This window comes from Cygnus olor, chromosome 1 (assembly GCF_009769625.2).
Source record: "Cygnus olor isolate bCygOlo1 chromosome 1, bCygOlo1.pri.v2, whole genome shotgun sequence".
NCBI lineage: Eukaryota > Metazoa > Chordata > Aves > Anseriformes > Anatidae > Cygnus > Cygnus olor.
Genome location: NC_049169.1, coordinates 58286991 through 58300609, shown reverse-complemented (window position 1 = coordinate 58300609; position 13619 = coordinate 58286991). Strand labels below are relative to the sequence as shown.

Sequence of the window (13619 nt, the reverse complement as noted above, 5' to 3'; positions counted from 1 at the left end):
GTTACTTCCACATAGACCATACTTTCAGCCTCAAGAGCAGCATCATTGCCCTAGTGAAAATCTGTATTAGGGGCTGGAATTTATTGAATATACTTTTCCTTTCTTTTGTTCATGGAAATACCTGATTCACAGCATTGTCTTTCCTCCTTACTTTTGTCCTTCTCTCCTGCTCCTTCAGTGGATGCCCATGCTTTCACAGTTCTGTGAATAGCATTACTCATTAGGGAAAGAGGGATGGCAGGAATGTGCATCAGTGTTATGTTCACAGGACATATTGATGAAGTGATGCTGTACTTCAGAACATTACAATTATAATTAAATTTTGCATGTATGTTGGAATGGAAAACTGCGGTGGGTATTAAAAAAAATACTTGCTATTGCACTTCGTGAGGTGTTCAGACTCTTTCCTATGTAATGCGTGTTACAAACCTGCTCATCTTTATCCCTTCAATAGATGGAGGAACCTAACTGGATTTTTAGGTGTGAGGTAGAGGGAATGAAGCTCCTTCCTGTCAAGGATGTAACACCCAAGTGCATGTATAGACTTCTGGGAAAATCTGAGGTCAGAAACTGTGGAGCTGTTGAAGCTTAGGCAACTCCATGGGTAGACAGTGACTGATTCGTGGTTTTACAGATGCAGTTTATGTGCCTAAGTCCTTCTTTTTTGCTAGGTCTAAATTCCATTGAGTTGTAAGAGCATTCTGATGCCAAAGTAAATAAGAAGTGGCTTACAAACAGTCCTCAGTGTATCCAAAAGATTTTTTTTCACACTGGTTTGTAATTATTTTATGCTCTAATGGCTTTGCTGGTTTCTTTTCTCAGGGTTGATGAAAACCTTATCTTTTGTTGTAATCTGTTTCCATCTATGTTTCAGCTTGAGGACTGGGCTTGAACAAAAAAATCCTCACTTGTTGAATTTCTTTTGGTCTCATCTTCTGATGCAAGTGTTTCAAACAGCAGTCACTGTAGGTAGCTGCAAAAGTCATAAGCAAATTTATAAGTTGTAGTACTGTCGGGTTTAGAAAAAGAGCCATCTTGTGGCTAGCTGAGAAGACAGGCACAAATCAACTGCACAGTGTTCATTCATAGGGAGCCATTAAAGGCCTTCAGTTCCTTACTGATCGGAGTATGATGTACCATGGGTAAAAGAAGGAATTTAATAATTCTTTGCATTTGAAAATAAAGCTAAGTTCTGGACATATAGCTCATGATTGAATGAGATCTCTTTGGAGGTGGAACAAATGGTAGAAATAGTTGAATTATTTCTATTTTATAATAGGACTGATAATTAGTAAATGGCCATTTGCACTGCTGCATTAGGGAGTCTTTCTGCTTTGTAAGTGTGTGAAGTAAGTCTCACAGCATGAGGTATCGCTCCCATGTTGCAGATGGAAGAAGCTGGGTGTAGAGAATGAAGTGCTCCCACAGGAAGCCATTGGCAGAACCAAATAAAAGGGGTCCTGATTCATGGTCTGTGCTATGGTTGCTTGATTGCATTTTCCTTTTTTTCCTTGCCTTGTTTGCTGGTGAAGAATGATCGTGAGTGACCCCAGTTTATACTGCAGATGGTAACATTTAAATCTCACGAAAATCTTCATCTAATGAACCTTTTTTTCTCAGCCTTTTTTTTTTCAGAGATATAGCTGAAAAATATGGAATTTCTGTGTATAGTGTCATGAATCTGGTCTACTAGTTTTATATTCTGCACTTGGCTAAAAGAATAAGTAATCTTTAGAATTTCTTTCACTTTTTTTTTTTTTTTTAAATAGTTTTTTTTTTCTCCTACATTTGCTTTCTCTCTCCGTCTTTCACAAGGAAACCAGAACTATGGTTATGTTGTGCTCTGTCCAGGTAATGTTTTAACAGTGAATTTCCTGACTCCTCTCAAAGCCATTATTAACTAATTAATGATCACATTGAAGGATTTGTCTTCTTTTTCTTAGCTATCACTGTACTGGCAGTGAGCTGACCTGTACTTTAACTTCCACTGTGGTAGGTTTAGTACTATTGTACTAATGACAATTACTCTGATTTATGACTATTAGGTGAGAATGGAATTTTCCCCAGTAAGTTTCTTATAACCTGTGAGTACTGCAGTAGTATCAGGGTTGATTCAGACTGAATCTAAAACATAAAGCAACGCTCATTGTCAAGCTGGAAGTGCATGGACATGAACTCACATCGTGGATGCTTTCTATGCACTGTGAACACTGCAGGCTACTTCATGTCCCTGCTATTGAAATCCTGTGGTTTTCTTTCATAGAAAAGGGATCTGTCTGTATGCTTTATAAAACTTATGAACTCATTGCAAAGAGAAAACAAATGGACAGTGTAGAACATTTCTCAATAGCTTAGCTGAAAAGAGTTTTTCCTCCAGAAATTTTTTTCTAAGGGAAAACCATAGTACTGATTGCAACACAACCACAGCATGGAGCGAGCCTACGGGGATGGTGACTACTGGCATCATTCAAACAAGGTGCTATTTTGTCCTCTCTGGTCTTTTGGTCGAATTAATAAGCATAAATTCTGGTTTGCTGGGTTCCTGAAAAGCAAAATGGGATGCTTGAACACCTGAACAAGAGCTGTGTAGCAAAGGAGGGTGAAAAAGAAGATGGACCACTCTGAAATTACTGTTAGGCAGGTAATGGCTTTAAAAGCAGTGACCATTCTTTTACCCCCTTATTTTCATTTTTTAATTTATAACCTGATGAACAGAACAGGGGACATCTACCCCTACTGTGTCTAAATGCTCCTTCTGATTGCAGCTGATGAGATATACTCTGGAGAAAGAGGTTTTGCGGGACCTGTGGGCTGGGGGCACAGTTTGTGCAGAAGAGCATTTCTGTGCATGCATCCTGAGGGTAGTGGAAAGAGAAAGGGATTCATCCCTCCACCATGCCCATACAGAACAGTGCTTTAATTGCAACAGGCATGACTCAGATTAGACATCACAAAAAACTCTCTAAAGGCCAAGAGACCGAGACATGAGAATAGGTCACCCAGGGATGTTGTGGAATCGTGTCTGGAGGATTTTTGAGCAGTTAGACAAGCGTCTGTCAGAAGTGATGGTAAGCATAGCTGATTCTGCCCTGGGGCAGAGGGATGGGCTAGCTGACCTCTCAAGGTCCTTTTGAGCCCACGTGGCTGTGATTGAGGGAAAGGTCCAATTACTTATGATGGGAGCAACAGAGTGAGTTGACAGCAGAGGAAATCCATGATGAATGGCACCTTATCTAGTTCCCTTATTGTCTTCTCTGCTTTTAGGCTTTTCAGTATAGTATGATTATACATTTGATTATAGTTTTTTTTTCAGCTATTCTATTTCTCTTTGTTTTACATCATTAAAGAGGAAAAACTTGCCTTTTAATTTTTTTTTTTTTTTTTTTTTTTATTATGTTTCACTTTCTATGCTAAACGTCTTCTCTTGTAGCTGATGCATCATTAATTTTGCAACTCTGTTCTTTAAGTCTGTTACTGGGGGGCCTACAGAGATGTATAAATTTGTAGCAGCTGATCAGCAACCCTAAAAACTTTAATAGCTTTCCAAATCCAAATAATAACCAGTACAATTGATTTAAAAGCATTTGCTTTATTTCTCTGATGTTATTAGTAAACTAGAAAATGACATGCAAAAAACAGACTTTGCTCTACAATGCTTCTTGAAACATCTCTGAAATTTAGTGAGCTTGAGAAAGAGAAATCTCTTTCTTAAAAGAAATATTTTTACAGTGTTTGCAAGATGTCATAAACTGTTTTACGCAGAGAGAAAAATGGAACATCTGTGCCATTCATATTTATTTTCTCAACATAACTTACCAGAAAATAAAAGAGAAGGGGGAGGGTTTATTTTGCAATTTCTCTGCAGCTGTTTGTGTGAATGTCCAGGGCTGCCAAAAAAAGAAACTAAAAGAAACAATCAAATAACTTCCAAGATTTAAACAAAATGGAGAAAAATAATTTAAAAAGGAGAAGCCAGCATTTATTTTCTAACTTTTTGTGTCATTTATCAGAGCGACTGCATATGCCAGCTTAACCATCTATAGTGCTTTCTGATGCAGTACAGAAAGCAATTCTGAGGAAGGTCTCCAAAGGGTGGGTTAGATGACCCCAGACCTGCAGATTCATTTCTAATGTTCTCACATAAAAGGCTATTGTCATCTTAGTCCTCCACAAGCTCCACTTGCCCTCACACCTGTGATAACTCTATTATAAGGTTGCAGCAAGGCAGTGCCCCCCTTGAAGATTGCTCATCCCTTTTGATGTTAACTGAAAGGAATCATTGAATTATTCAGCAATGAGATCACCAAGGCAGATCTCAAGTTGCACTTGGCAATTACTACGTGCTGTCCCTGGGAAAGTCCTGCTTGCACAATGGCCTAATTCCAACCTGATGGCTCTCACATCCACTTTTGCACTGTCTTGTTAAGGCCCCAGAGGAGCAAAGCTCTTACTATTAGCTCTATGGCAAAGCATGGCCTCCTGACTCTCAGTCTGGAGCTGGATAGCGGACCTCCATATGGAGGGAGATGCTCTGACTTCTCACTGGGCATGGGCAGGTGAGAAGCTGGCTGGTGTGAATGACACCCCCAAGCCTCTGCTAGGCGGAAGCAAAGTAGTCTCCAGCACCAGCTCTCTGTTTGGTTGATAGTGCCCTCATACACTGGGGCCATGAACACACATTGAATGGCTTTAGTAGACAAAGAACAGATGTTGGAGCTGTGTAACAAACCATGCCTAAATAGGCATGTATCTAACACATCTGTAACTTTATACCTATTTTCTTTCAAGATGAGGGTAACAGCAGCATTTGTATGGCTAGTAGCTCTGCTTCAAACCTTACAGAATTATCTAATTAATCTTGTCCATGCTTCAGGAGTTGAATTTACATCCAATAGCATGACGACTTTCTTGAAGTATAGAATTAGTAACTTTTATAGAATGAAATGCACTGTACTCTTGTATTAAAAAAAAAAAAAAAAAAAAAAAAAAAAAGAACATGCCTTGAGAAAAAAGTGCTTCCTCAGAGGCAGAACAATAAGGACAGCATAAAGAGTCCATTTAGAAAATAAACAAACAATAACACACACACAAAAAAAAAAAACAAACACCGAAGGTGCCAGCAGAAGAAACTCACTCAGCCCTAGTTTGTAGTTTTCAGGAATAGAAAAAGAATGAGGTGATGAGACTGGCAACTGAGAAGCCAAAGTGGGAGTGAGAAACTAGTTCTGCTGTGACTGAAGAAAAGAGCTGAGGTGACATCAGTGATTTAAAAAAATGTAATGAGCAGGAGGGGAGAAAGTGAGGTAACAGGAGTTATTTTAAATTACTCAGAAATGGCAGGAATTAGTGGAAATGTGGAGACCAGATGCAGCTGTACTGCAAAGTAACACTCATAAAAATGACTTTTGGTATGTTAAGGCACCATTCAGTACTCTAGCTGGCAAGGAGATCATGGATTCAGGCCTCTTCCCCAGGTAGGTCTCTGCCTGAACTAGCCTGGTTGGCTGTATTTTATTAGAAAATACCACGTTTCTAAGACTGACATCCTGAGCGTGAGACTTTATATACTGAGCATCTTAACAGCCCTTCTCCAGGGCTGTCATAAGAGAGGCTTAAAGCTGAAAGCAAAATTAAGACTGGGGATTGTTGTGTTGGTTCCAGTGAAGATTTACAGGGTTTGTGAGAAATTTCTAGGGCCTAAGTTTATTTTAAGGTGTAATGGTAGTTCAGGGACAGGCAGTGAGTGGGGTACGTGAGCCAGCAGGCAGGGATCATATGCGTGATGTGCCGTTGCTGCCTGCAAGGACTGCTCTTGTCATGGGGTTGCCCAGGAAGCAGGTAGCATCTGTGAGGTGGCCAAGTGTCCTACACCTGGAGGTAGAGGAGGGTTGGGGAGGAGATGAGCACTACCCCTTTTCTGTCCTGGCGTCATGCTGACCTATACAAGAGTTAGAGCACATCCAGAGACAGGGCATTTGCACATGAAAGGGTAAGTCTGGTACCTTTGGTTCAAACCATGAGCTAAACCAGGTGGCAGGCTCTGAGCTGCTGCTTGCGTCTTGGTTTGTCCTTGGAAACTACAGTGCTGAGGGCTTTGGGCAAAGCCATGGTGTAGCCTCATTTGTGCCAACCTCTTTGCTCTTTGTTATCATGCAGTCTACAAACAGGTTATGAGATACATCAGCTGATGTCCTTACAGGGCCACTGGTGCTTTGTCATTTTGCATGGCAACCTGCATGTTTGAACAGAAAGTCTTAAGGAAAAAAGTGGAATTTTCTTTTACAAAAACTCAAATAATAGGCCCCAGGCATTTGAGTGCTTAAGAGACTCTGTGCTGTATTGTGAGGACAGAAATAGCATGCAGTATTTTACAGTGCAAGGCAAAAACAAGGTCCCAGCCTTGTAGTTGGGGGTTGCAATGTTTATGTGGCCATGTGGGCTTGTGAAGAGGCCTGCTGGCTCCAGACTTGCTCTCAGCAGATGGGGGATACCTGACTCCAGACACTCCACGTTTGGGGCCCAAATACACCCAGCCCTAAGCATGGCCTCTGCCTGGCTGCCCGTCTGTGCATGCCAGAGGACATGGGGAACAAATATTCAAAGAATACAGGCTGACAGGACAGCTTCCTGAGATAGCAGCCTGCTGCTTTGTTGGTGAAGCAGGATTTAGTGTAAATGGGGGCAAACACAGTGAGACACACCGTTCCCATGCCAGATGCCATTTGCCTGGGCTGGCACGAAGCTTGGGATGAGCCTGGAGCCCACAGGTCCGAGTTTAGGCCCACTTCATCTGCCTGCAGCTACAGCAGCTGTATTTCTCATAGCAGGACAACATTTGGTTTCACGTGCCTGCCCAAAGAATAAGACTGAGAAGAATACCAAGCTGATGTTGACGTAAATGAAGCTGAACCCACAAGCTATGTTGACTGAAGTCCTGGGACAGATAGCACAGGAAGTGTCTGATGGGAGTGGGAAGACCAGCAAATGCAAAGAATAAACAGTCCTGATCACAGAGAGCCTTGGGCCTGCAAGCGTTACAGCAAACCACGCCCATGTGCCAAAGCAGTGTTAGCAGTTTATTCCATCTTTCACAGAAAAGGGTAATTTGCCTCTGTGTTTTCTGAACTTGAACCCCACTGGGGCTGGTCAGCAGAGTCCTGAGGCCTCCAGCATGGGCTGGAGAGGCTGGGTGCCTGCACAAGGCAGGGCCGCCTGCTGCAGGGCCTTGCACATCTTAAAAGTCCACTTAATTTCTCTGAGGGCATCTTGAAAAGAAATCCAGCAGGGGGGTTTAATGCCGTCATCCAGACGGCAAGCTGTTTAGTTTTCAAAAATGATTGCCATGAGGAAGGGGGAGATAAGGTCCTGGCAGCCAGCCCTCTGGTTGCTCTGACACAAAAATGTTGTTATCAGTGCTTTTAAGCAGGCTAATTGATCACTTGTTAACAGTGGCCCTGACCATCAAGGTCTGGGAGGGGCAAACTTGTAAAATGATGGCTGCTGTTTGATTTTTTTTTTTTTTTTTAATTTTGGATAGATAAAGCCAATTTGCCTGTGACACAGGGTTTAACTTTGCATTGTTTAGAGAAGCGCTGCGGGATTATTGGTGACCTCCAGGGGTCAGAGCCAGTGGTTTTTCCACGTCATCTGACAGGGAGAGACCTCATTAACACAGAGTCCAGGCTCTGGGATGTTAAATTAACGATGGTACAGAGGCAAGAGGGCTATCTGTAAAATGCATGCTGTCATTTCCTCTGGTCTGCAGTGTTTCCTTTGCCATCTCCTTCACAATGTTCTTTGGCTTGCAGCAGAAGCATCCTAGAGTGGGCTGTGTCCTGTATGCATAGAAATCAGGTAACGGGAACTGCAGAGGATTTTTTAAGGTTGGATGTGTACCCTTGTGCTGTGTCTCTTCATGGGATTTAAGGAAGATTGACAGCTGATTAATTGTGATAGGCTGTAGTATTTTCTTTTGCTCCTCTCCCCTTGCCACTTCTAATTATCTGAATTGTCAAGTCTGTGATCCTTCAGTCTGACAGAAGTGATGCTGGGAGGGAGAGGCTCAACAACTTGCTTACATGCAGCTCTCCAGGTATAATCAAAGATTGGTTTAGCTGTATCTTTTACATGTGATTGTTTTACCAAAAACAGTGGCCATTTAAGTTGAAAGCAGTGGCTAGAAAACAAACAGAAAATAAGAGTTGTAAACTGACCTAAATTCCTCCTCTTGACTCCTGGGTCATCCCACCAGCCACCAGGTGCCATGGGCTGTTTACATTAGGCTTACAAAAATGAAGGCAGGAGCTTGCAGGTCCCTACCTTTGCATCTACACCAGTGTCTGGCCCCGTCTATAACTTCTGTTCTTCAGGGCAGAGAAAGGAGAGTGCTTAACAACACTGGCAGCCAGCTGACACTATTGTGCATGTGAGAAAAAGCATCTGAAAAAAACATTAAAAGTTTGACAGAATTATACTTAGATAAATCTTCTGCTTGAAGGGTCCAAGTAGTATTTTCCCTGCAGCAGCTACTGTTAGCTGCACATAGCTTGATTTTTATACTTGAAGAGGGAGAGGCATGGGACAGGGCTGAATACGTGAAGGTCTGCCCTGTGGTTTTGGTGGAGGGTGAGCAGTCCACAATTTGGGGTCAGTGGCGCTTCTCAGCTGCTGCTCACTACTGATGTGTGATACAGCAGAAATGTCTCCCTCTATCAACCTCTGCATAGTCTAAATCAAGGACAGTAACTCACACAAATAAAGGACAATGACTTCAACTGTGGGGAAGGAAGGAAAGGTAAAGGAAAATCAGTTGTGATACAGGTAAGGGGAGAGAAGGGAGAGTGTGACTGGTGTTGGGGACTTGGAGATGCGCTGGGTTAATGGAGATGAAAAAGGTGGAGGTGAGATGGAGAAAGGAGCTGGAGACAGAGCTGGAGATGGAGACAGAAGGTAAGGAGCTGGAGATAGAGCCAAAGATGGAGACAGGGGGTAAGATGAAGAAGGAGCAGAATAAAGAAGAAACCAGGCTTGGGAGGACTAAAAGCAGAAAAGTCAGCATCTGTGGGCCTTGTTCTGCACTGTAAGCTTGTCCACCAGAGAAAAGCCTATGAGGCTATCTTCTGCTTGGTGGTGAAGGACACTGTAATCTGTCTGCCTAATCCCCTGTTGAAGACTCACTTAGAGGTCAAAGTGATTCCACCTCAAATTGTAAAGGGGCTGAGAGGTTATCTGGACCATCCCTCTCTTGCCCTGGCTGGAATTCATTGGTGTGGTTGCTTTTTCAGATAGCTGTTTTAAAAGCTCAGTTGAACACACAGCAAAAGTACATTAGAAGAATGCCATGGTTGTAAAGCCATGCTCTCACAAATTAGGAAATACCAACACTACCCATCTGCAGCCTGAATACATATTGTGGAAGGCATTCTGATGCCAGTCTGCACCTACAAGCTGACAGATACATTGAGGATCCTTTTAGTATTGTTAAAAAAAGTCTCGATTGCAAATTCAAGGCTAGGCCTGGAAAACAAACTGCCTCCCAAAATACAACTGCTTTAAAACTAATTCAATTTGCGTGGTGCTGGAGGGCACACAAGCAATATTAACCTGCAGAGTAAATAAATGCACTTCTATCTGCCAGGCTGATCATGTATATCATGTCTCTCACGCTGGTGCACAAACAGTCCTGCATGGAAACACAGGCTGCCCTTTCCCATAGGCGATTTCTCACCAGAGCTGTGCAAGAAGGTGTCCTCGTAACGCTTTTTCAGGACAAGGACAGGCAAAAACAGTTGCTAGCAAGCTTGGACAGTTCTCTTAAGGGCAGATATTTATGCCTTTCCTCTTAAAAAGAAAAAGTTACAGCAATCTGTGGAAAAATCATCTGTCAAACTTGTGCGCACAATATAGAGTATAACAGTGAACTAAGAACCAGATTATATTTGTGTACCACGTCCCAGTTTGATCTATTCTGTGTGCCTGGTCCCAATAAAAACTGTGTGCCTCTGTCAAATATAATAACAGACTCTGCCTGCCAGCCTTTCTGGGTAATCATTATTGCAGCAGTGAGATTGAACCTCTTGCAAACCCACAGTAAAGCTTTGCAGTGTCCCCTTTTTCCTTCCTCTCTAAAAGTTCAACTCCAGATTGCTAAAATATGGAGAGAGCGCAGGGGGAAGTGCTGTCACCCTTCTGAGATCTTGAAATGGCCTGCAATGAGCTAAAGTGCATATTGAGAATGCAACGCCCCAGGAGAGGTGAGCTTTAGCCAGTGATCACCCCCTCAAACACAAAGGCAGACTTTTGAGCAAATCTGTCCCTCAGTGTTAAATATCTGGTACATGAGAAATATCAGCCATTAAAAAAGACAACCAAACTGACTGTTAAATAAGATAAACAAGCTGGGAAAGATAGGTATGGTAGAAGAGATGATGTAACCTTTTGTTGAAACCTCAGGGTGTTTCAAGCCTTAATGACTGTCTCCTTGCTGCTTAAAGACTTGATGGAAATGATCTTTTTAGTTCATCATCTTAAACACTGACATTAAATGGACCAAAGATAGAGACACGGCCAGCTGTAGTGACCAGGGGACATCCTATTCATTAATATGCCATTAAGAAATGCATATGTTAACTGTAGTACTTGCTTTGGTGAATTAAGTGATTTCTGTGTCTGGCTGGGCTTCATGAAAAGTGCAGCTATTTGAACTCTTTTTGAGGAGCTCTTAATAACTAAGTGCTGTATTGTACTTGCCTTGATTCAAGTCTTAATGCGCTCCCTGCAGGCCCGTCATCATGCTTTCAGAAAGACAGGTTCTCCCTTCCAAAGTCATGTACTTAACGTTTTGTTTAGCATGTCCAAACACTTTAGCCTCATGGCACTTAAACGTTTTGGGAAGGGTTATTTATAGCTCACCAAACAGGACAAATCCCTCTGTCCGAAAGCTAATATTTGTATTCATTTATTTTCTTTAAGGAAACATGCTCACAATCAGCAGAATGATGAACGAACAGCAAAGCACCTTCTCTTCATCACATATAGAGATTAACTGTATGCTTCATCCTTATGGGAGATTCAGGTGGATCTTTCATGACTGAAAGGTCCAATTTTGACCCATTTTCTGATGTTTCTTTTTCCTTCCTTATAGCAAGGAAAGTGAGCCTTGCAATTGGCAAGGTGAGTACTTCTAACACCCTTTCATATGAGGCCTCATGCTCAGTTACTGCAACTCTGCAGGCTGGGGGCTGCTCCAGAGGTAGGCAAGGTGCAGAAGAGGCCCACAGAGTTTCGTAAGTTTTACAGTAGAGGTGAGCTGACAGGTTTTCAGTACATCAGTACATTATACCCTTTATTTGACTGAAAGCTCTTTGTTGTCAGAGTAGCTAAAGGGAGAAATAGGGAGTGAGAATGGTAACATTCAATTGCCTCTGGTGAAGTGACATGTGAAGAGCATCAATGAGGGTTTTTGAACACCTCCCCACTCCACCGTTCAGCTTCAGAGGAGGTTACAACTGCAGCTGCTCAGGTGAAAAACAACTGGGCAGCAGAGCAGAATTTCCCTGACTTACTGGGACCTCAGCAAAGACAGTTGTCTTCCCGATTTTTGGTGCCTTAGGCAGAATTTCACTGCTTGTGTCCATCTGGGCATGGCTGGATGCTTTCTACAGCAGAACAGCTTCCACACAGCGGGCTGTCCTCTAACCCTACAAGGTTCTCACAGGCCTGCTAACAGGGAATAGGACTTGTGACTACTTATGCTTTACAAAGCTGCAAAAACAAGCATCCTCCCCTACCCAGGGGACAGTGCCTGAACTCAGTGACATTTGTGGGGGGCAGATAATTCCATGGAGTCCAGCTGAGTTACTCCAGACTTCTAGTGACTGTCACCAAGATCAGCATCTCCCTCTTAGCTGATAATCTGTTGTGCTTTGCCTTACTTGTCAATTTACGTTATCTGTGAGCACAACTGATGAGAGCACTCAAAGAGACTGTTTTGCAAACTGATAGCATATCTCAGAGGAAGCATTTGCAAAATGTCAGCATCCCAGCAGAGATCCTGGGATAAACAGTCCCAGTAAAGCAAATATACCCCACTTGACAGCAAGCGATGGATATATGGCTGGTCCAGGTTTTGCCCATTAGCTTCAATAAGCACCACACTTGATTTCAGGTTGAATTCTGAATTCTGGGACCGTTCTCTTGATGCTTGAGCCAAAGACCTGGGAGCATGGCAAGGGCACAGTGTTGGTTTTGAAAAGCTGTGAGACAGGGATCATTGCTCAGTGACTGTCCTACCAAAGAGGATCTGGGTGTATTCAAAGGGTGTTTAATCTCACCTGACTGCTCCAGTGAAGTAGGTTGTAACTTAAGCATCTTGGGGAGGAGGAATGGAAAAGTCTGCCACTAATAAAGCAGACAGATAGCAGTCTTATGCATACCCTTTCCTAGGTAAGACTGAAGGGGCCAGTCTATTGCTCATTCAAAGCCTGCAGAGCTAATGTATTTTGCTCACACGGGAGAAACTGTCCTAAAACAAATTTCTTTATGTAAACAAAACAAAATAACAAACAAGCCAACAACCTACCTCCTTTAGCTGTCAAAAGCTTTTACAGTCATCCCTGAATGTGGACCACAAGAGTCCTTCGTGTCTATCGGTTGGTTAGTCACAGGAAACTGGGTGCATTTTAGAGATTCCATTGTCCTTTCATTCCCGTGTTTATTTGTCTTCCTCCGCAGTGCCCTGAAAGTGATGGATAGTTTGTTGACTTCTGAACCTGAAGTTAACTTTTTGAGTTGTGTCTCATGTCGGAGGAAAAGCACGTAAAGGGGAGCGGGAAGGATTTCAAAGATTTTGTGCAGCAGAGGATGGCAGCAAGCCATTAATTATGTGCAAAGGAATAATAGCAGATAGGCTTTTTATTTTATTTTTTGCAAGGTGAGCTATTGAGTGAAATGAATAGCTGCCACAGAATAGTTGCAACCCACGTAACCAACTAGGATTTTACAGTCTTTGTATGAAGATATTTAAAAAGATTAGCACAGCTTTGGTAGAATACATTGGTATGCTGGGATAACAAGGCTGTTTGGAAAGCTTTGGAAACTTCTTCCCCACCCCCCATCAAATTACCTCCAAGTTCTTATTTATTATTACTTAGAGAGCATATTAAGTGCACACTGTGCATTGTAATAAAGTCACGGCCCCTGCCCTGAAGATTTTACAAGTCTGAGGTCTTGATCTAATACTCATTTAAATCTGTGGGAGTCTTTGCCCTGACTTCAGCGTGGGTTGGATCAGATCCTTGTACAGCATTTCATGAGACTTAGCAACAGTTCCTGTTACACTCTAGCACACCCAGCTAGTTCGTGGCAAATTTGTGGCTGAGCAGTTCCCTGCAATAGCCCCACTAAATGCAGTGGTAACATTTGCTCCTTTGAGTAACCTGGGCAAATGCAGGCCCAGTTTTGTGGGAGAAGAGAAGATGGAAGGATGGAGGTGTGTTTTTTTGCTAGTAGATTTTTATCAGCAGGAGTAGCGTGCATGCGCGATGGCACATAGGCTAAAATTCCTGACCCCTACTCTCTGCCTGAGTGTGAGCTGTGCTGTCAGCCCACGTGTTGAAATC

The 13619-nt window shown here is 42.6% G+C and overlaps 1 long non-coding RNA gene across 2 annotated transcripts in view; it reads left to right on the top strand.

Annotated features, from left to right (window-relative positions):
• The first annotated feature begins 1801 nt into the window (after window positions 1-1801).
• Window positions 1802-13619, top strand: part of LOC121071621 — a 44301-nt gene continuing 32483 nt past the window's right edge. The window contains exon 1 of one of the 2 annotated variants that reach the window (XR_005820724.1): window positions 1802-2641. This is a non-coding gene — a long non-coding RNA (uncharacterized LOC121071621). The remainder of the gene's footprint in view (window positions 2642-13619) is intronic. The other variant, XR_005820723.1, reaches the window with a different exon arrangement.